A 24631-nucleotide genomic window follows, 5' to 3' on the forward strand; every position below is an offset into this window, starting at 1 on the left:
AAACCATTCTGCCATTTAAGCTCTAAATAACGTGGATTAAACTAGAAAAACATAAAGTAATAGTGGAACATAAAGAACATAAGATACAAATATAAGAATCAACCAATCAACAATTAAAATTAAACTAAATTAAATTAAAAGTTATACGGAGAACCTGAAAAACAAATATTAGTAAAAAAATAAGATAAATTAAAGATTAAATGAACATTAGAGTAGATAATAAAGTCAAGGGGATTTAAATAAAATAAATATAAAATCTAATAACCAAATCAAGAGAACTAAAGTGTAGAAAGAGTCAAATCGTGATTGATCGGAAATAAGGGTCGAAACCATTATTTTCCCAAAACTTCGAGACGAAACTACGCTGTTTTGAGAAGTTTATAAAACTCCCTTTTTTTAACTCATTTTCTCATTTCTTCTCTTCTCTCTTTATTTCAATGGACATCGCCATCTACAATGGTCGTTGGGTCTCAAAATACACCGTTGATTTTGTATTGACCTCTTGTCTCTGATCTGGGATTATATTTTTCAGAAAATGCGTTGTTTGTCACAAAATGACTGAAAATCTTTCGGCTTTCTCTTTCCCGATCTAACATCGTCCACCGTTGGATTACCTTGAACTTTTAGTATGTTGTTCACTGTCCTCCCCTCTGTCGTCTCACCGTTCGAATTCAAGAAAGGAAGTCACTATCGGTGGCGAAGGGAAGGTAAGCTTCTCCATCTCTTTTATTTGTTTTTTTTGCTCTACTCACTCTTTGTTGTTCACAGGTTATTTTCGAGATGATGTGTTTGCCAGGGTTTTTTTCGAAATGCAAAAAAGAAGATGCAATACGAGAAAACGAGAAAAAAGTGAAGTAAATTCTGGAAAAAAACTTTTTTATTGAATCTGTTCTTTTTTTTATAGTAGTTGTCTCTATGATCTAACTCTCTGTCCTAACTCTCAGTCCCCATTTTTTTGTGTTTGATTTTTGCATGATTTATACATGAAAATCTTTATAATCAGTCCTGTGGAATCAGGGATCTTGGTTTTTTTACATTGAGTTGAAAGGGATTTAAATCTTGAAAATTCTAATTTTTTAAATCTTTCCCTTTTTGCAAGAGATTTTCTTGCCAAAGATTTGTTGTAGGAACCTAAAAATTCGACGTGTGAAAGGTTGATTGGCGCGTGAATGTGCGGGGGAGATGAACCATTGGCATGTGTCGTGGATGCGCCAGCTGTCAATAGATTCTCCTGGAAGCATGTTGTGTGACGGTTGGAGTCCTGGGAAAACCTTAGGGTTCCTAACATTGTTAAGGTTGTTGGCTTTATTAGGCTTTCCCGTAATGGGTTGACTTGTATTTGAGTTGTCAAAATTATACTATTTGGGTTTATTGGACCTACTAAAAAATAAAAATATTAGTACCCGACATTAATAATTATTATACTAATAATAACAAATAAAGTTAATAATAATAATAATAACAACAACATACTATATAAATTATACTAATAAGTAATAATAGCATATGACACTAATATTAACTACTTAGCAAATATTAAAAAGAAAATAAAACAAGAAAAAGATAAAATAAAATGTTTGAATTAAATCTCGAACAAAAATGAGTGTCTACAACCATTGAACGTAACTCACAAACCTCACGTTCCACACCAATGGTCACAGACCAATGGCGACTCGAGTTGTATTTTGAGGGGCCAAGAACTGGCTATTTAGGCTCCTGTGACTGCTGGCCTGAGTGGTTGAGAGGAGCAAAAGGTAAACGATGATTGCGCTATGACATACTCTCACTCGAGAAATTTCCATTTCAAAATGTTGCCTAAGAGGGCCAATGTGTACTTACTACAATAATTTTCATAATATATTACACAAATAAATTATTTATCTATAATTGAATTTATAAAAGAGATAAATAGAAGAAAATTTAAAATATGTAGGGTAAATTACGCATTTAGTATGTAATACCCCAAACCCTGGATTAATAGTTCGAGCTAACCCGAAACCTTTAATTCAAGCCCAAACAGACCCACTATATTAGTTCTATAAAATTAAGAATTGGGCTTGGTTTGACACAAGTATTGGACTTTTGGGATAAGTTTAATAAAAAGTAAAAACGAAGAGGACCTAAAGTGTGATTTTCCCTTTTCTCAAATCAAGAGCTAAACCCCCTTAATTTTATTTGATATCAACGTGAACCATCATATCTTAACTCTCCAAACACTCTTCCTCATCCCTCTCATCCCTCTCTTTATTTTCCTTTCCTCCAAGTGAAGATTTAAGGAATTCAAATTCTAGTTGAGTTTACCTCATGTAAGAAAGATTCTTCCCCATTCAAGAGTTTCATTTCAAGCCCCATATGTCAAATTTTAAGTTTTGAACTAAAAATGAGTTTTGGGTTTTATGAAATAAAGGATTCTAGTTTGTGTTTAGGGTATGATGAACTTTAAGAAATGTTTCTAGACTTCTAATAGCCTCCTAAATAAGTTAGTAACATCTTTTCCTTATGCATTAGTGAAAGAAGTTGGAGAAGATTCCAAAGCAAGAGGAAGGAAAAGTTGTCACTTGGGTGATTTTGGGGAGTTTTCATAAGTTAAATCACCAAAAACTCCCCAAGGTAACACCCTTGTAACATTCCTATACCAATTGTAAGCCTTACCATGCACTTATGTAGCTTGCATTAGCTTTTGAAGGATTAAGAGCATGTTCATGATAAATCTCACATTTATGTATTTTTATGCTATATGATGACTCTTTATAACCCTTATAAGTTCAAATAAGACTCTAATAATTTTTGGGAACCTCCTTAGGACCTTTAGGATGATTTTGAAAGGTTTAAGATGCCCAAACAGGGCATTTTCGGGTGTCAGTATCGATATTATTCTTATATTGGAAAAAATATATAAGTTTTTATGTGAAAGTATCGATACTAATGTATGGAGTATTAATACTCTAGGTTCGAACTCGATACCTGGAAGAGGGGTTTCGATACCAACTTTCCAGAATACCATTTTGGTATCGATACTCATGGGAGTAACAATACTAGGGGTCGAGTATCGATACTATCTATAGGGATATCGATACTACCCTCTTATTCTCCAGGTTGTTTTAAGCTATTGGTATCGATACTTTAATGGAAGTATGAGCTTTTAGATGAGCCTTTGCTTGAACTGTTTAACACTAGCCGCCATCTTTTGATTACGTCTCAGCTTATGTAATAGTGGGCATGTATTGTAAATGAACATGTGTATGTCGAGTCGAATTTATGTGTAAAATGTTTTGTAAACTTTAACTTCAAGTTATTTTTGGGGGCTCTCGAGTTGTAAACATTTATGTGATTATGTAAGTCAAATTATGGATTTATTCAAATGAATGTGTTGTTTTAAACAAAAAATTTTGGTTAGTCACTTTAGTGGTCCGTGTGACGTCATGGTCCGCCGATCTTCGGGGCGTATTGGATTAGGACGTTACATAGTACCTAAACTATCAATTTTGACCCGTTTTAGTACATAAACTTTCAATTTTTCAAAATCATACCTAAAATTTAGTTTTTGTTTATAGTACTCGCTGTTAAAAACTTTAACTTTTGTTTATTTTAGTACCCGTTAAAAATTTAACATTAAATTTGAAAAAAAAATAAAAGTTTAGGTACTAAAACGAACCAAAACTAATAGTTTAGGTACTAAATGCTTTAAGTTTTTAACGGAGAGATACTAAAATGAAATGAAAACTAATATTAGGTATGCTTTTGACAAAATTAAAAGTTTAAGTACAAAAACAGACCAAAATTAATAGTTTAAATATTAAATGCGTAGTTTTCCATATATATATATATATATATATGACATTGCTAATCTATCCCACTTACCTCAAAATCACTTTAGTAACTTAACTATTAGTGATTCTATATTTTAGTTACTAAATTTTTTAGATTATACGTAATATTACATTTTAATTTTATTTGACCACACTATTATTAAATTATTTAGTCATACATTTTTATTTTTTGGTCAATAATGATGTGATATCATTTATAATAATTTATTAGTATTATCAGTTTTTAACGACGAGTGATCAAAATAAATTAAAATGTAATGTTAAGTTATGTAAAATTTTAAAAAAGTATGGAATGACTAAATACATAATTTATCTTAATAAATTTTAAAATGGTATTATGGGTGTGTTTGGTTCACGGAATGTAAGATTATCAATAAGAATATGATTACTGGCGGGAATACGATTACTGAGAATATTGTATTTTATGTTTGGTTCGTTTAGTAGGAATGTAAGATTAGATTATTTGGTTAAAAGAATAAAATATTATTAGAATGTATATTTTACCAAATTATCCTTATTATATATTTATTTTTTTAACAAGTTAAATTCTACTATAATATTACTATAATTAAAAAAAGGAGTGATTTGGCTTATATAAGCAATTTTAGAAACGGGTAAGTTAAATGATGATTTAAATTTGTATAGGATAAGGAAGGTAGAGCCAAATCCTCCTACTTAGCTGGACTGGAATATTGCTCACCATTCTTTACCCTCCAATTTTCAAACACTTCACTCGCACTCTTTCAACCATGCTCCTCCGCCGTCCTCACCGCCTCCGTCTCCTCTCCTCCACCACCACCAATCGAAGTCCTTTTCCTCTCACCGTCCCACTCTCCCACCCAACTTATATCATCTGGTCCTCCAATACCTCCCTCGGCAAAACCCTAGTTTCCACTGGTATTTCCACCTCCTTCCTCCTTTCCCCTTCCTCTTCCAACCCCAAAAAGCTTCTCTACCTCAAACCTCTCCAAACTGGCTTCCCCTCCGACTCCGACTCCCGCTTCCTCTTCCAAAAACTCTCTTCTCTTTCACTCCGCCGCAAGCTCCCCCTCTTTTCTTCCCATTCCGTACTTCTCTCTTCCCTCCCAGCCGCCAAATCATTTAAACCGAACGATTTCTCTCTTAATGTGTCACATGAGATGTGTGAATTGGGGTTTTATGAGGATAGGAAGGCCTTGGAGGATGGAAATGTAGCTCCGGAGCTTGTTTCGGAGACGCTGTACGCCTGGGAGGGCGCTCTGTCTCCACATTTGGCTGCGGAAAGGGAAGGTGCATTAGTGGGGGATTCTGAGTTGGTTAAGAAAGTGGAGAGACGTTTGAAGACGGATTATTGGAAGATGGTGTTGAGAGGGGAAATTGGATGGTTTCTGTGTGGTGGAGACTGCCGGTGGGGTTGCCAGTCCCGGAGCCTCAGGGACTCTTCAATGTGATCTTTATCGGTATCTGCTTTATTCTTCTCTGACGTTTCCTGTTCATTTCCTTTGATCCTGTCTACTCCGTGCTCGCATTCTTTAGGTAGTGTTATGCTTTAATGTAATTAGTCCTTTCAGGTTCTTAGCTGATTGGAATTATACAATTTAACGTCTTTTGGAATTGTTTTGTCAATTTGAAAATTACTGTTGGCGGATTTATATTTAATTGTGAATTTAAGAATCATCTGCTGAAGTTGTAATCCATATTGATTGCGAATTGTTTTTGTTGGAAAATTGGATCATATTTATATTTATGGCTGTAAATGTTACCTTCTTACACGTGATTTATCCTCATGCATTTCTTGTTGAATGTGTAATCAGGCCCTTACGCTTTCCTGGTGTTCTTGTTGGAGAGGGCGGTTGGGTGGTATATCTGGAACTATTTCAGCTTATGAGAGTTTGAAACTACGAGGTTATGATGTTGTTGCTATTGTTATTGAAGACCATGGCCTTGCAAATGAAATACCATTAATGTCATATTTGCGTACGAGGTAGTTAAAGTTCTTTAACTATGTTTCCCCCCCCCCCCCCCCCCTTCACTGGGACTTCGACCCTTTACTTTTTCTGTTGTACACAACTAGAAGTAGTCAAAAGTTGAGGCAATATCTGCTTTGGTCATGCTATGTAATGGGTTATTAATTTGTATTCTTTATTCTTTATTCTTTCTAGAGTGCCTGTGTTTGTGCTGCCACCCATTCCACAAGATCCATCAAATGACCTAATGGAATGGTTTGATGAATCTTCCAATGTATTTAATTCTTTGAAAGATATAATGCTGGAAGCTTATTTAGAAAGAATACGGAGACTTAATGAGATGCCGAGAAGAGCTGGAGATGTTTTCTGGTGGCCATTCACTCAGCACAAACTTGTACCACCTTCTAATGTTACAGTCATTGATTCACGCTGTGGTGAAAACTTTTCAGTGTACAAGGTTTGTGAAATTCATATGATATAAGACGACCAGTAGTCCAACTCACTTCTATTTTCTGTGTTATACTCTACTTTTCCACTTAGCCTTTAAGTTTTTTGGCTTTTCTTTCTAAAGTTAATTGTCAAGTTCTGATGTAAAATTTAATCCTTGCTTTTCATTTCTACATTAAATTACAGGTTCGGAACAAAGAGTACATAACCCAACAATTTGATGCATGTGCTAGTTGGTGGACTCAAGGACCTGATGCTACTTTACAGGTCATCTTTATGTTTTCTACTCTCTTTATCCTTTCTTTTTCTCTGATGATTTATTTTGTCTCCTTAGTCTAGTATCTCTCACTTTTCCTAATGTTGAGGCCTCTGTTAAACATTTTGCATATATTTTTTTTGCTTGTAAAGATTGTTTGAGAAAAATAAATGTAAAACTCAACTTTAGACTTGGGAACAGAGTTTCTTATTTTCTTTCCAGTGGGTTAATTTGCTATTTAGAATGCCCTCATATTCATCTTGATATAGAATGCTCAAAAGTAGGCATTTTGTATGAAGATATGAATTTTGAAGTAAATTGAAAAACTCATATTGATCATATCCATATTGAATACTTAAAGCTTGTTATCAGCTTATTTTCAACTTTTTATTGATATGGGGATATGACCCTTCAAGGATCCTCCAGTTACACAAAAAAACTTAGATAGATTGAACACAACTGTGCTAGACACATACTTTAATCCAATACTCACACTTGAGTTTGAGTAACATAGTTTAATTCTTTACCAGGCATGAGGTGTAATCTACTATATCTACTTTGCAGCTGTCAGCTGTCTGAAAATTTTCTTTAATGCTGTAATTCATTTAGGTGGTTTCAGACTGAACTTGCAAGAGATATGGGTTATGCTGCTGCAAGATTTGGGCATGTAATGTTCCCTGAGAATGTGTATGAGCCAGCTTTGGAATGTGCAGAACTTTTGCTTGATGGTGTGGGGAAAGGTACATACTCTGTTTCTCTTAGATATTTATTGGCTTTCGCTTCTCTCATGTTATACATTATTGGTTCATCTGAGAACACTGCCTATCACTTTCCACATTGTTTCTTTGAAAAGTGTAAATAAAATAAAGGAAAGAAGCTGATGATAGCTGTCAATATACATATATAAACGGTTGTAAAGAGCTCATATTGTTGATCTCTTTTCTTTGATTTGATAAAGATATGATAATTTGATGCATGGATGTTTTCTACCTTTTTAATTATGTTTGAATGTTGGTTTTTTTATTTAACTGCAATAAATTCATAGGACTTAGGATTTTTTTCTCTGTAGGTTGGGCCACTCGGGTGTACTTTTCAGATAATGGTTCTACAGCAATTGAAATTGCTCTGAAGATGGCATTTCGAAAATTTTCTTCTGATCATGGAATCTTTCCTGAGCTATTGAAGATAGCCCAACTGAAAGTTGTCACGAGCTAATGGTGGGCTTTTTCTATGTTTTGGTGCCTTAACTATGCATATCATGCATTTTTCCAATAGCTAATGTTAGAATGGCTTGTAACATGTAGAATGAAGCAATTCTGCTGATATATTAGTGCATGTCTGGAAAATTCTCCCCCTAGAATATTTTAAACAAAATTTTGGGGTGCATGATGGAGATTGGAGAGGGTTATTTGGTTAATTCTAAGCACAAAGGCGGGTGAATTTGTTTGTTATGAAAGGGAGTATTCAATGTGGTTGTGCTCCTTTTTTTTGTTTTTCTTGAACTCTTAAGTATTGTCTTTTTGCGTGGATGTTCACAGGGTATGTGTCCATGCATGACATTATGCATCTGGTCTGTATCTGTTGTATGCATTGCATGCATGTGTCATATATATATAAGTGCATGTTTGTGTTTGGCAATCATTTGGCCAAAACAGTGGCTATATTATTCTTCACTGCAGTTGTATCTAGAATGCATTCTTGCACGTGACACTGAAACTTTTTCTAACAAGAGCAAGGAAAATGTTAGTAGCAGTTCTAATCTTTTAGTTCTTATCTTTTCTAAGTGCGTGCTTCATGTAGCCTGATGGTAATTCTTCTGGCATTAGCTACATTCTGTATATATAGTAAAATAAATCTTTCCACCACCTGGAGGCAGTTATATGGATCACACTACATTGTTTTGCTCTATTTAGGATTATACCCTGATTAATTAAAGTTTTTTTGTGGCTTTGGGTTTCAGCCATGTTTTCTATTTTTCTCCTTTTTAGATGCCCCCTCCCAAAAAAAAAATCACATCTTACATGCTCAAGAGTCATTTTTATTTTCTGTTGCAGAAGTAGTAACTGAAATGGCCTTATTTCAGGTCCTAGCTCTTAAGGGATCTTATCATGGCGATACTTTAGGTGCTATGGAAGCACAGGCACCGTCATCTTATACTGGATTCCTGCAGCAGCCATGGTATGGCTTTTCTTTCTTTCTTTCTTTCTGTAAAATCATGTGTCATAGTTTTTCATATTTATGGGTATTCGTAATGGAAGCATTTACTTCCATTGCCTGGCTGGATCTTTAACCAAAAAACCAATTTTTGGTTTGATTTTCAATACATTTCTTTTCATGCTTCAAAAGCATTGCTATACATGCAGGAAAGAAATATGAAAGTAGAAAATATTGTATATACCATATGCAATAGAATTATGGGTATGGCCAATGTTTAAGAAGTAATATTCTGAATTCGACAGGTATACAGGAAGAGGGCTTTTTCTAGATCCTCCAACTGTGTTTATGCACAATGGCAAATGGATCCTTTCACTTCCTGAAGTGTTTCATTCTGGAACTCCAGAACCAGAAGATATTAGTAAGAAGAGTTGGTCTTGACACCCGCTTCCCTTCCCTCAACACCCCCCCCCACAAAAAAAAAAAAAAGCTTTGGGGGGGAGAGGTATTGAGTTATCAATACCTTTAAGGTATTACTTTCTAATATATATTTTGGTTGTGGCAGCCTTTAGGTCTCGTGATGAAATATTCCTTAAGAGCAGGGACAGTTCAAATCTTGCTGGCTTGTATTCATCGTATATTTCTCAGCAATTATCTCAGTATTCAACATTATCTGGGACTAAGCTAATAGGAGCTTTAATTATAGAGCCAGGCAAGAAATATATTTCTTTAATTTTACTGTTTGACATTATTTTTTTGTTGTTTGACTAGTTTTTTTTCTCATCAGTTGAGAATTAATGGTTTCATTTTTATCTTTACAACAAATGTTTTGATTCATACCAAGAGTTTTCGCTTAATCTTGCCTAATCCATAATTTTCTATTCATGTGACGTTTAACCTCACGAAATGATTGGATTATTCTATAGTTATCCAAGGTGCTGGAGGAATGCATATGGTTGACCCACTTTTCCAGAGGATGCTTGTCAATGAGTGTCAGCAATGTAAAATTCCAGTAATCTTCGATGAGGTCTTTACGGGTTTCTGGCGATTAGGAGTAGAGGTTTGTCACTTTTAATTGGATTTTATTTATTTGTTTCTGTTTTTGTTGGAAAATCATGTTGCTGAGTCTTGGTACATTAATCACTATTTAATGGCAGGCTGCGGCAGAACTGCTTGGTTGTGTACCCGATATAGCCTGCTTTGCTAAGCTCATGACAGGGGGGATCATCCCTTTAGCTGCCACACTAGCAACTGATGCTGTTTTCAATTCATTTACTGGAGATTCAAAGGTATTATATAGTTATTTAATGTCTTCAGAAATATTGCTTCAACGTTTCTTCTAATAACCAAGTAATTATTCTGTCAATAGTGTTAATTTTAGTATTTAATTAGGAACTAAAAATAGAGTGACATTGATAAAGACAGCATCTCAGGGAAACTAATAGCATGTCAATGAAAACTTGAAGGGAGGGTTCTTAGTATTTCTAGTTTCAGAAAGTTCCATGAAGAACTGGTAGAGAAAGTTGAATATTAGAAACTTGCTTTGTTTACTTTGTGCATCCAAGCACCTAAGAAAGTGAAACTATTGGTCAAAACTAATTTTAGTTTTTGGAGTGGTGGAGGTAGCTTTTACAGAATTGTTTAATAATTAAAGAAAGGTGCATTATGTTTAGAATGATGAAAGCCTAAAAGTCATGCATTTAGCATGAATTTGTCCTTATTGTTTTTCCTTATTTAACATTAGCCTAGGAGTCAGTATGTGCGAATGTATGTGCGAATGTATGTGCAAATGTATGTGCGAATGTGGATTGAAAGCTGACTTGGTAGCTGATTTCATTGTGATTCTTATCAGTATTGTTTTGAATTTTTTATAGTTAGCAGATTCGGATTGTTTCTGGTGGGAGAAACACTAATTATATTGCAAAGCCTCTGCATTTAGCCATAATCCTTATATTTATTTGTATTATGCTGATAGTATAAGTAGAGCTCCTGCATTTATGTGGTTTTGTTGCTTTCAGCTTAAGGCTCTTTTGCATGGACACTCATATTCGGCACATGCAATGGGGTGCACAGCAGCTGCTCAATCTATTAAATGGTTCAAAGATCCAATTACAAACCTTAACATCACATCTAAAAATTCTCAGAAAATTTTGCTTAGGGAGGTATGTTAAAATTTTATCTTTTTCTTTTTAACCTTTTACAAGTTTAGTTCCCATACCTTTCTATATTCTAAGATGATACCGAGGTGAGAACTTTCTAGCAGCGAAGAACATTATGGTATCCTCTTATGGTTGGCAATTCCTCATATTGTTTTACTTGGGGCTTTTAAATGACATCTTTCTTTTGAAATGTTCCTCTAAGAAACAAGGACCGACTGTTGGACATATCAGTGCAGTTAAATTGAAATCGAGGGAAAAATGGTTTAAGCTCCAAATGTTCTTAAAAATAAAGTTTATAGCAAGTTAGAATCTTTTTTTCCCCAACCGTGTGTGATGAAATTATGGAGTCACATGTTTTTTAATCATATGTTCTCACACTTCGCTCAAATTCTTGCAGTTATGGGATGCAGAACTCGTTCAATGGATCTCATTGCATCCTTCCGTATCAAGGGTGGTCGCACTGGGAACACTTTTCGCTCTAGAACTACAAGCAGATCTGATCTGATTCTGGGTATGTTTATTTCTAACTATTTTTTTTGTCTCATTTAATTGTCCAGAACCACTATCCTACTTGTCTAGTTTGCGGTTCTTTAAAACCTGTAGTTTGCTTGAAAATTTGAACAAGCAGAAACTAGATGTTTTCGGATGCTAGACGCTTTCCTTGAAAGGCAATAGCTTAATCCATGTTGTACAAACTTATTTCCTAGTACATCAAGACCATCCTGGAAATTTCATGACATTGATGAATGATAATTGAGTTTGAGGTTATCCTAAAATTTCATTCCCAAAACCGACAGAACTCCAGCTGTGGATCTTGCCTAGGTTTTTTTTGATAAAATGGGAGGCCTCATTAAAACCCCCTTCTTAACCTCAACCTACGAAATAGCTCAATAGGCATTGGAAGGAGGAAAAAAGTACCTCAAAGTTTTATTACTAAAATACCAAGTACATCAAGAGTACATATCAACCATTACAACCAGAATACATCCACAAAACTAATGACCAGAACATATACCAGAAAACACAACATTAACCAATCCCTACATAGCAGCAAACTCATCCGCTTCATAATTTGCAGCTCGCTTAATATGCCTAACAATAACACCCCTATTCGTCATAGTACTAACAATTTCTTTCACCTCGGACTCAAACAATGGAGTGTAAGAACCGGGTTTTTTAATTCACTCTAACGCAACTAAACAATCGGACTCTAATGTAAGCCTCCCTTTTGAAACCCTTCCAGACTCCAAGAAGAATTCCAATCCCCTTTTAATAGCCAGCAGTTCTACCAATATTGGAGGACCGGGACCAACTTTCTCGGAAAAGGATCCCAACACCACACCATTCTCATCCTGGCGCAACTTACTAATGCCACCTCTTTGCCATTGATCATCCATAGCATCATCCACATTGACTTTGAAATAACCTGGAGGAGGAGGAGACCAACATACACGAACAGAAGATACCCTCTTTGGTTTCGGGTCAGCGTCTGCTAAAGTGAGATCCCCCACAAGGCTATCAAAGGGGATTGACAGATTGTGATATTTAGAAGAAAACCATGTTGCCAACGTGCATCTTGTTAGAAAAAATAGAAGAACCTGATCTAACTTCCCTTTATTAACAACAATTTCATTCCTCTGCTTCAAAATTGACCACAATATTTTCCCTGGAATAAAAGTCCATACGGTCGAATGCGGAACTAGCTCAAACTAGGCCGAGATTATAGCAGCAGGGCTATCTGGGACAGCAAAAGAAATCTTCCATAACCTCAGAAAGCTCAACCATAAATCACACGACACATTACAGGATACAAACAAATGGTAAACAGATTCTGGAAACAAACCACACAACGGGCATGATTGATCCTCGATCCCTGGCACCCCCCGCTTAATTAACTCCACTTTAACTGCCAACTTTTTATGGACCACCTGCCAAACGAAAGATTCCACCTGGAGTGGAGCGACACCAAGCCACACATACCTTGACCAAAAATAATTGACATCAGACCTATTAAACAGAAGCCGAAGGCAAAACTTCACCGAGAAACTTCCATCCCCTTTCCCTGTCCAAACATAGTTGTCTTCAATCAAATGCGGGGAATGAAATTGCATAACATAGAAGTAAGTTCAAGCCATTGTTCCATCTCCCAATCTGCAAGGTTCCTTCTCATTTGAATGTCCCAAAACCATCCCGATGAACTTACAATCCTCCCTTCTTTATTAGTCGATAATGAGCAGTCTTGGAAAACGAACTTTCAATGGCACACCATCTAACCAAGCATCATGCCAAAATGAGATAGATTCACCATTGCCGACTCTAGATTGCATATTTCCCCTAAAACAAGCACCAAAATCATCACTCGAAGAGCAGTTTTTTACTACCCCTTCCATATCCATGAGGCTCTTAGGGAAACCAAGTTTTCCATCGCAAATGATTTCGGATCAAGATTGTTAACACAACAAATTACCCTTTTGCACAACGACTCTTTCTCACTAACAACTTCCATATCCATTTCTCCAAAAGTGCTCTATTCATGAAGTCCAAATTGGCTATTCCTAAACCGCCCAACTCCTTCGGTCTACACACCAAGGACCAGTTTACCCAATGGATGCTTCTTCTCTCTTCGAACCCCCCCCCCCAAACATAGGAACTTAGCCATAATGGAATTAAACTTATTCAGCACACAACTAGGAATCCTGAAATTGACAAAAAAATATGGCAAAGACACAATATGATTTAATCATCACTACTCTTCCGCTAAAGACAAGGTCGCCACCTTCCAACCAGCCAATTTCTTCTGAAACCTCTGTATGACAGGTTCCCATAACAACGTTCAATTTCTCTTTACCCCTAGAGGAAGCCCCAGATATTCTGACGGAAACGACCCAACCGAGCAACCAATGATATTTGTCCAATCATTAAGGGTGTCTGCCTCTATATTAGTTCCATAAATCTTACTCTTCAACATATTCAATTGCAGTCCAGGCATCATTTCAAAAATAGTTAAAACCCTACTAACATTCCTCAACTCCCCAATTGAAGCATTGCAAAAAATTTTAAGGTCGTCAGTAAATTGCAAGTGTGAAAGCGTGAAGGAACGCTCGTGGCTGCCAATCTCGAACCCTCTGAATAACCCAACGTTCACAGCCTTTAATAGTAAATTCAACAACTCTCCCACAAATTAAAAGCAGAGGGGAAAGAGAACACCCCTGGCGAAGTCCTTTAGAAATCTGAAATTCTTTCGTAGGAGACCCGAAAACTAAAACGGATATTGTTGCCGAAGACAAACACAAGTCGATTCACGAACACCATCTTTTCTCAGGGCCCATCCGGTCCATAATTTTAATCAAAATCCCCCAATCAACTGAATCATACGCTCTTTTAAAATCCACCTTAAAAAGACACCCTTCATCCCCTTCTTTCTCCAAAAATCGATATCCTCGTTCGCAATAAACGAGCAGTCCATAATCTGCCTTCCTGGAATAAATGCGAATTGGGATGGGTCCAATAATCTTATCAATACATGCTCTCAACCTTCTCGATAATACTTTTGAAAGTATTTTATACGGCCCTCCTACAAGGCTGATGGGCCGATAATCCTCCAATCATTCTGGATTGACCTTTGGGATGATGGTTATAAACGAGTGATTCACCCCTTTTTCCCACCCCCTTCCCCTAAAGAAGTCTGTGAAGAAGCTCATTATTTCACTTTTCAAACTTGGCCAGAATTTTTCAAAGAAACCCATGTTCAAATCATCAAGTCCAGGTGCTTTGTTGCTATCCGAGGCTTCAGGCCTACTTGATTTTGATTTGCTGCAAGCCTTGAAGTTCCAGGCTCTAAACATGATCCTAATGGTGTGCTGATCCCTTTTTCCTTTTTTTTTTCTTTTACAGGTATGCATCTTTGTATGCAAAATCTCTGGTTCAGATGCTCCGGGAAGATGACATCTACTGCCGACCCTTAGGAAATGTCATCTATGTCATGTCTGGTCCCTGCACATCCCCTGAATTCTGCACCCAACAACTCCTCAAACTCCACACAAAGCTTGAAGAGTTCACCCAGGTCAAACCAAATATGGAAATCATTTAACTGGTATCGAACTTCTCTGCTTTCCCCCCTGCTATGCCTATATGTAGGCATTTTCTGATTATGAATTCACAAATGGGACTTTTTGTTGATATTGATATGATATTTATGCCATCCGTGGCATTTGAGCCTGTTATAAAGTTTGAACACTTTTAGCATTTGTCATTGTTATAACATTTTCTTTTCAAAATTTTGAACATATTTGGTAGGGGTTTCAAATAACCGAACTAATTCGGTCAACCGACCAAACCGAATTAGTTCGGTTAATTCGGTTCGGTTACCGAATTAGTTCGGTCGGTTAACAGTTAAGAAAATTTTTAGAATTCGGTTAACGGTTAATTCGGTTCGAATTCAGTTAATTAACCGAATTAACCGAAATTAAATTTTAAATATATTATATATAACATATGGGCTCCGCCCAAACCATTTAAAACTCAATTAATAATTTAAGATCCAATAACTTTTAAACCTAAATCAATATTAATTAATTAAAAAAATTATATAAAATTTTTATTTTATAATTATATATTATTTAAATTAATTGTAAACTGTTTTTTTAATTAAAAAATATTAAATATATTATATATAACATATGAGCTAAGCTCAAACCATTTAAAACCCAATTAATAATTTAAGATTCAATAACTTTTAAACCTAAATTAATATTAATTAATTAAAAAATTTATCTGAAATTTTTATTTTATAATTATATATTATTTAAATTAATTATAAACTTTTTTGAATTAAAAACATTTAATTTTTATATAAATTAGAAAATTTTTAAAAAAATTCGGTTAATTCGAAAATTAACCGAATTAACCGAAATTTATTCGGTTCGGTTAATATGTTCGGAAAAAAATTCGGTTCAGTTAACGGTTAAAGGAAAAAAAAGTTTAGTTAATTCGATTATGATTAATTAGGTTCAGTTCGATTTTAACCGAATGAACAGACCTAATATTTGATGTCATTTTATTATTGCTTTTGCGCTGAAATAGGTTACAATTGCAAAATTGGATTAAACTTCTATAGTCAAAAGTAATGGCATCATCCATAGTGTATTAGCGTGGCAAAGGTGTCATTTTCAGTTATAATGGTAAATTACGCGTTTAGTATTTAAATTATCAGTTTTGATTTATTTTAATATCTAAACTTTCAATTTTTTCATAACCATGCTTAAAGTTTAGTTTTTGTTTCATTTTAATACTCTTTCAAAATTTAACGTTAAGTTTTAAAAAAAATTGTAAGTTTAGGTACTAAAACGAATTAAAAATGATAGTTTAGGTACTAAATGCGTTAAGTTTTGAAAGATGGGGTACTGAAATGAAAGAAAAATTAAATATTATACATGATTTAAAAAAAATTAAAAGTTTAAGCACTAAAACGGATTTGAAACTAATAATTTAGGTACTAAATGTGTATTTTATCTTAGTTATAATTATATACAGGGACAAATATCAAAACAACACATGAACATTTATAATGTATGTAATGTAATATATAAATTTTTTATTTGTGTAATTATACATACAAAACTTTGATTCTGATGTAAGAGTACGCATAAAATTCTAATTTTGATTCGATTATATATATGTACATATTTGAAAATAAATGTATCTATTCATTTTTTTATATTAAATAAATATTATTTTATATAATATGTAAATGTAAAATAGTAATGTATTGATAATAAGCTAGTAGAGCACATTCATACGCTTAGTAAATATTATTTGCTGTAATTGAATTTTGTTATAAACATACTTTTGATGGATTAAAGTGTGTGGAATTAAAAAATTGCAATTAAATAGTTAGCCACTTAGCAATAACATTTATATTATTTTATAATTGAATTACAAAATGAAGAATTAAATACGATTATAGCAAGTCTGGCAACGGTATAGGACAAATTAAACACATGATCGACCAACTCCAAAGAAAGAACAAGTGAAATCAAAGGAAAACAAACAAGAGATGAAAAAAAATAATAATCGATAAAATCAAATTAAAAGAAGAAAAATTAGGAAAAGGATGAAAATCCCCAAAATCTAAAAAAGACTCCCACGTACACAGTTTTTGTATAAGAATGTAAATGAGGCGAGATAAATCGTGAGTTATTTAAATTTGATTCGATCAAAATTTGATAAATAATCGATCTAAATAGACTCGAACTTGAATTAAGTTCTTAACGAGTCGAAACGATCTACTTGATACTAGATTCAAAAAGCTCACAAGCAATTCGAAAAAAATGATATATTAAAATTTTATTTAAAAAAAATGAACTATTAATAATATTAATGTTTATGTATTGTTTTTAAAAAAATGTAATATAGAGTTTTCATGTACTTAAGATTTAGATTAGAGTTTGAACTTTAATTAAATTAAATTTAAGATTTTTTTTTAATTAAAATCTTTTCAAACTTTAATTCATAATTTTGATTTTGAATTCGAGTTTCAAACTGAGTCGAGTTTATTTTAAAATTTTAGAATAGAAAAAAAGTAGAGTTAACATCAGTAAGCTGGACTCGACTCGCCTTAATTTTTTTTCCTTCACCACAGTCGCCGTTATTTACCCCTTAAACATCATCGTATTACCGTGAATAGAGCGGTATCGGATATTACTCCCCGGACCTCTTTTGTCAGCTAACAAGAAGTGGTGCGCACTTGAAGAAAATTCCAAAACCAAACGCAGTTTTTTCCTTTCAATTTTACTTCATTCATCATTCAGCCATCACCACAAACGATTTTCTCTTGGATTTTCCTTTCCCTAAATTCAACTCTTCAAATGCTTTGTAATTATCCACTTAAAACCTGAACTTTATTTCCCACCACCTTTTCCCTTTAAATCTCTGTTTATCAGTTGCTCGATTATAATTGAGACCCGACCGATTGTGGAGTAAGAGCCTAATTTTTTATTTTCCCGATTTTGAGTTTTCAACCTTTCAAAGGGGGATTTTTTTGGGGGGGGATGAGTAGTTTGAATTTGATATTCATTTCGAAGAGTTGATTTTGTTATAACTGCAGATCTGAGGGGGAAAATCAAGGTTTCAATTTGGTGCTCGGAAAATGCAAAGACAGCCGCGGTACATGACGAAGAGTAATAGTATCCCTCGAGGGAAGAGGAGTTTGGAAGGAGATGAGGACCAGGAGCCAGAGCCAAAGCGCCCCGCTTTAGCTAGGTATTTTCTTATGTTTATTCCCTTTTCTGCTGTGTAAGTACTACTTTGTTGCTTGCTAGGTTTGTGTGTATCCTAGTTGTTGCTTTTGTATTTGTATTTTTTCATCGGACGGGAAAAAAGAAGCAAAAAAGCGCGTTTGGATTGAAAGAAAAATATTTTTTTTTGAATAGTTAACAATAAACATTGTTTTCAACAATTGTTTTCTTTCGTAGAACGTCTATGTTAATTCTAATTAAAATTTGTTCATTTTATAGTCATTATGATTTAGCTGCAAGTTTCTAGGGAGCAAATTGCTAGTGGTAAAAGCATTAACAAATCATGGTAATTGGCGAAATCAAAATAATTTTTTTTTTTAATTTTCTTTCATTCGATTCTGTGATACACTGGGGAAATTTAAAATCTTAGTATCATGGTTATGAAATGATTGGGTCTTCTCTCTCTATTCGGCCTAGTGCTTTTCTCAATATATTGCATGTTTATGTTATGCAGTGTAATTGTAGAAGCCCTTAAGGTGGACAGCTTGCAGAAACTTTGCTCATCTTTGGAACCCATTCTTCGTAGAGTTGTAAGACCTAATTCCTACTCTTTGTGATCAATACACTTGTTGTGGAGGATTTCAGGTTATGATAGAGGGTCTATGCATGATCAGAGCATCTGCTTTTCATTTTTTTTCTTTTGATATGTCGTATAACCAATATTAAAGACACTGCATTAATTGTGTCACAATGCTCTTGAGATACATTATTCTTCCTCTGGTTGGAGTTCTTCTGAATTGGAGAGCCTTACATGTTTTGTGGATATAGGCTTACACATGGACATGCATCTATTGCTTTGACACAGTTACTGTTTATTTACACTACACAGACAATTCTTTTTTAAAATGTATGACAATCAACACTCTTCAAGGTTTCAGTTTCTTATGGGACTGGTTTGAATCTTGTACATTTCTGTGATTTGAAGGAAGAATGCTGATTGTCTTGTGTAACTTGTTCAAATGTTTTTGCATATATCTAAATGCCATATAAGGCTTTCCTCCTTTCATTTTGTCTTTGGACTATACCAACTTTCACCTCACTGTTATCTTGTTAGGTATGAAGGTAGGTCATCGATTAGAATTTAGTGTGATTGATCACCTCTTGGTGCCTTCACAAATTGCATGATTCTTCAATATATTTTCAGTTAGATTCATAAGTGTGATTAGACCTTTTAGATGATCTTCTCACAATCGTTAGCGATGGCTATGCCTTTTAGGATGTTACTCAATCTTCCATCTCCAGTCCCCTCTGAAGAGGTCAATTTATGTAAAATATATATATAAGATTTGACCATATTTTCTAATTGATCAATTAATTTACACACAAGTGCTCAATGCCCATCTTTTGAGGGTGATTATTTTTCTATGGTTTTTGTATCGTATACACTCATTGAACAAGGTATGGTGGTGCATGTGTTGTGTATTCAATTTATGCAACCAATTTAGAGCCTTAATTCTAATGCAATTTGAAGAAAATATATTGTGTGTTCTGTTATTTTCCCTTTGGGTTATGCTATTATCCTTATGTCTTATTATGTCTGCAACCGATGCTCTTGCAGGTAAGTGAAGAGGTGGAAAGAGCTTTGGCAAAATTAGCCCCCCCTACACTTAATGGAAAGTAAATAATTAATGTTGATCATATATGATTTAATTATTTATAGTCCTTGCTTTGTAGGGTTGCATTGGTCAAGTAACTGTTTAATTTTGGATGAACTTGAGCATTATTAATGCACGGATGCATACTTGATGAAAGCCATACAATATGCTGGGTTTCGCCATAACTTTTACTAGATTTTGGTTGGTTGATGGAATTCTACTTTTCTTGAATAAGCTCAATCCTTTTACAAGAAGCATAGTGGGAATTAAGTGTAATTTTTTTTCTTTTGCTCTTTTATTTAACAAAGAACCAGTGCTTCTTTAGCATTAAGGTCAAGTATGCAACTTTTTTTCTTTCTTTTTTATGTGGAGAATCTTGTAATACTTTGGTTTTCAGGTCTTCTCCAAAACAGCTTGAAGGTCCAGATGGAAGGAGCTTACAGCTCCACTTCAGGTCCAGGTTGTCCTCCCTATTTTCACAGGAGGAAAGGTAGAAGGGGAGCAGGGTGCTGCCATCCATATTGTTCTAGTGACTCCAACACTGGACACGTTGTAACAACAGGACCTGAAGCTTCTGTAAAGCTAGATGTTGTTGTGCTTGAAGGTGATTTCAACACGAGGATGATGAAGATTGGACACAGGAAGAATTTGAGAGCCATGTGGTAAAAGAGCGTGAAGGAAAAAGACCACTGCTAACGGGCGACTTGCAAGTGACCCTCAAAGAAGGTGTTGGAACATTAGGAGACCTCACTTTTACTGACAATTCAAGTTGGATAAGAAGCAGGAAATTCAGGCTTGGCTTGAAGGTTCCTTCCGGATTCTGTGAGGGCATACGTGTACGGGAAGCTAAGACAGAGGCTATTACTGTCAAGGATCACAGAGGGGAATGTGAGTTCATACTTCTACTCTATCTATATCCATTTGTGTATTTCCTGCAATTTTTTTAATTATGTTGCTTAACAGTGTATAAGAAGCACTACCCACCTGCATTGAACGATGAAGTATGGAGATTGGAAAAGATTGGGAAAGATGGGTCATTTCACAAAAGGCTTAACACTGCAGGAATCGTAGCTGTTGATGACTTTTTGCGACTTCTTGTCAGGGATCAGCAAAAGTTACGAAATGTGAGTTTGGATTTTGGTTCCGAAATCAAAAGACTATTCCATTGTTTGCATTGAATTTTCTGTCTGCTGTGTTTGTAGATTCTGGGAAGTGGCATGTCAAATAAGATGTGGGAAGCTCTTTTAGATCATGCAAAGACTTGTGTGCTGAGTGGGAAGCTCTATGTTTACTATACTGATGATTCAAGAACCAATGGTGTTGTTTTCAATAATATCTACGAGTTGAATGGCCTTATTTCTGGGGAACAGTATTTACCTGCCGATTTTCTATCTGATAGTCAGAAGGTGGGTAGGATTATATGCTTTTTGTGATTTTTAATGAAATGCAGCATTGCAATAGTTCTTTGCTCTTTGGAGGTTACCATGTGGGATTCTCTAGCGGCAATGTTGTCTAGGTGTAAAGAGATATTTCTTTTTGCAGTATTTCTCATATAGTTGATATATAATTTATTTTTGAACATGTTGGTTATAGGGCCTATGTTGCTTTGATCTTAATTTTTCTTGATGTACCAGTGCAGTGTCTGACACTAGTGTTTGACTCACATTCAAGCAGAGTATAGCGATAAACCCTAAAGGGCCCCTTAAATAAATGGGAACTTTTCTTAAAAACTGAACATACTCGTATGTAACACACATAGCTGTATCCAACGTGAATACCTGCATCTGACACATACCCATTCCAAGTACATAGTGTGGGACTTTCTTTACAATTTAACTGTCTTATGCTAAGATAATGGCCTTCTCCCATTTCATGTTGTATTATATACAATAATGATTATCTGCTTTCTTTAGAAGCATTGTATCCAACGTGAATACCTGGTGCTTTGTTCATCTGGTTAAGGAAATTGCCAAGCGCGTGCTGGATTATAATGACTATTAGGCATTCAGAGATGTTTTAATCGGGAAGCATATAGTTTAGCTAAGTCGGGCATAGGGTAATGTGGGGTGTTATGGTTGGGTGTGGGGTTGAGTGTTTTGGGTGTTTGTGGGGAAGGCTGTACTTAAAATGGTTTTACCCTGGGTTTACACTATGTTAGTATAAAATTTTGGGCACTTTTTTCCTCCTTCCAATGTCCGTTGAGATACCTATGTAGCTTGACGGTTATGAATGGGGTTTTTAACGGGCCCTTTTCTTATAAAAAAAAATTTATTGATTTGACGCTTGTTGTTTTGAACCAATGAATCTCTGAGTCGGTTTTTTTAGCTTTGTTTTCTAATTTAGTAAAATAGTTTCATTAATTTAACAATAAAACAATTTCTGCAGGTTTATGTAGATTCAATGGTAAAGAAAGCCTATGACAATTGGAATCAAGTCATAGAGTATGATGGCCATCACTGTCGAACTTAAGCAAAATAGGAGGTCAAGTGCACGAAATGAACTTCAGTCGAGTGCACTGGATTTCATAAGTGCAGTAGATCATCAGCTGCAGTTACCACGGTTGCCAGTTCCAGTTCCCATTGAGCAAGTTTATTCAGGCCTACCAGGCGGAGGTAAGCTTTCAGATTACTGGAAATATTTAGCTTTAAGGAGTTTTCATTCATGTATATCTAAGTTTAATCTTCTTGGGAAATATACCTTAATATTATAATTGCGGCCTTAACCATCCCCTAAAAGACTTGGTTTGCTCTGTCCTCACGTATAACCAGTATGACTCTTGTAATATATCATCGATTCTCGTTTGAGATCTCAGTCTTGCTACAGCTTTCAGGTTTATCTACCTTTTCTTTGTTTCATCCAATCGCAGCTAGTATTCGAGTAACCTCATTTCTTTTATCTCAGGGTATAATGATAAACAGTCCACCAGATACTCGGGGCAGACCCAGATTGGGAATTCAAATTCTCATAAACAACTTGGCAGCACGCAGTTTGCGCCAACTGACAACTATCAGCAATCTCAAGGCTTGAAAAATGATAGCAATGCTGTTGGGCTGGCTCTTGGTCCTCCACAGCCTTGTAGCATAGAGTTCCAAAACAGTGGTTCCTCAATGCAGCCGATATCAAATCCTAATCCTTTGATGATTGGACAAACAACCCGGTGAAGGAGTGGAGGACTTGTTTTCGGAGGAAGAGATTCGCATCAGAAGTAATGAAATGCTGGAGAATGAAGATATGCAGCACCTTCTCCGTCTCTTCAGCAGGGGAGGTCCTAACGTGACAGAAGATGGTGGGTATGGGTTCCCAAATTACATGCCATCCCCAATGCCAAACTTTGTAGACGAAGATCGTTCACGTCCTGGAAAAGCTGTTGTCGGGTGGCTGAAGATTAAGGCAGCAATGAGATGGGGGTTCTTTATCCGAAAGAAAGCTGCCGAGAGACGGGCACGGATAGAGGAGCTAGAAGAAGAATAGCTATGGAATATTTTTTTCTTTAAGCAAAGCCTCTGGTCTCCATGAATGGCACACACGGGAGATGCTGATTGTGTGACATTAGTGGGTTGGGTAACTCCTCCCGATGGCCCTGAATGACATCAGGAATCTCTTGCTGTACAGTAAGCTGTTTTGACTTCCCATAATTACCACCACTGGGGTTTGTGTAATGAATATGTGTTGCTTTCGAGTTCCCTTGCCTTGTACAAGATTGTAACCATTGTTGCCGTTGTGCAGTTTTTCTTTCAATGATGTACCAACAACAATTATTTGTGATTTTAGTTTCTTACGTCAATGTTACTACTTCATCTCATAATTCAACAACCTCTCTTATTTTATTTGATTTCATGTACCTTAAAATTTGTTGCGAGTCGCATTTTAATATCTGATATATAGTATCATCTCATTCATCGAAAGAGACTAGCATCGAATGTTTTTTTTTTAATTATCAAATAATACAGTATCATCTAATTCATCGAGTGGTGTATAGAATTATACACTGTCGATACATCAAATGTAAACCGTTAATAATAATATAATCTCGGGATGAACGTAATAAGCATACCTGCACCTGCAAAATTGTATGGAGTGTTCGATGGACATCTCGAGCCATACCCTTGGCATCCCCGCACACATATAGTTAAGGTAACCTCCCTGTGAAATCATGCTCCGTATATCCCAAGCCTCAAAAGTACAATTTTGTCAAGAAAATAAAATAACAAAATGCTGTTTATTTTACAATCCATAGTAAGATTTTGGAGAATAGTATTAACGACCATTGTTGCGATTTATATATCGAGTTCAAATTTTGATGTTAAAAATAAATTAACATAGAAGTTTTATAATAAATTTGAAATTCATCATAGTCCTGCATGTTACAATTAACAAGCAAGTGATATTATGGACTGACAGGACAAGACAATATGAACCCAATAGTTTAAAATTCTTACAAGTATGGGTTCTTTTAGTTACATAGTTTTAGGTTTTCGGTTTAAACAAAGGCATCTACGCCAACCCAATCATTGAATTAAGATTTCTTCTGAGACTAACCAAAAAAAAAAAAATTGATGTTCACTTTCAAGTTGTAGAGTGTTATAATTTTAGGTCAATTAGTTTGCATTTTCTGCAACAAGTTGAAATGCTGTATCTTTGTCAAATAATAATACAAGATGTATGCCAATATGGAATAATTTAATTGATCGAGTACTCGTTAATATCTTGATAACATTTTAATAGCAAAAACAAGATTTTTAAACTTTATAATAAGTTCATTATAACCTTTCAAAATAAACAAAATCTTAAATTTTGAGCCAAAATGTAATAAAAGTAATCGACTTTTGTTATATCAACGCATTAGTACATCCGGCAAGTTTAAATTGTGAAAATCAGTATCGAAACACCATTCAAAATATCTTATTTTCCAACTCTAAAACAGGGTAATAGCCCTTGGTATAGTGAGA

At 35.0% G+C, this 24631-nt stretch overlaps 2 pseudogenes; both read left to right on the forward strand.

The window, feature by feature from the left end:
• Window positions 1-4504: 4504 nt before the first annotated feature.
• LOC120165165 lies at window positions 4505-14995 on the forward strand (annotated as a pseudogene).
• A 2496-nt stretch (window positions 14996-17491) lies between these two features.
• On the forward strand, window positions 17492-23479 carry LOC120165185 (annotated as a pseudogene).
• The last annotated feature ends 1152 nt before the right edge of the window (window positions 23480-24631 follow it).

The sequence above is a fragment of the Hibiscus syriacus genome, unplaced genomic scaffold, assembly GCF_006381635.1.
Source record: "Hibiscus syriacus cultivar Baekdansim isolate YM2019G1 unplaced genomic scaffold, ASM638163v2 tig00111582_pilon, whole genome shotgun sequence".
NCBI lineage: Eukaryota > Viridiplantae > Streptophyta > Magnoliopsida > Malvales > Malvaceae > Hibiscus > Hibiscus syriacus.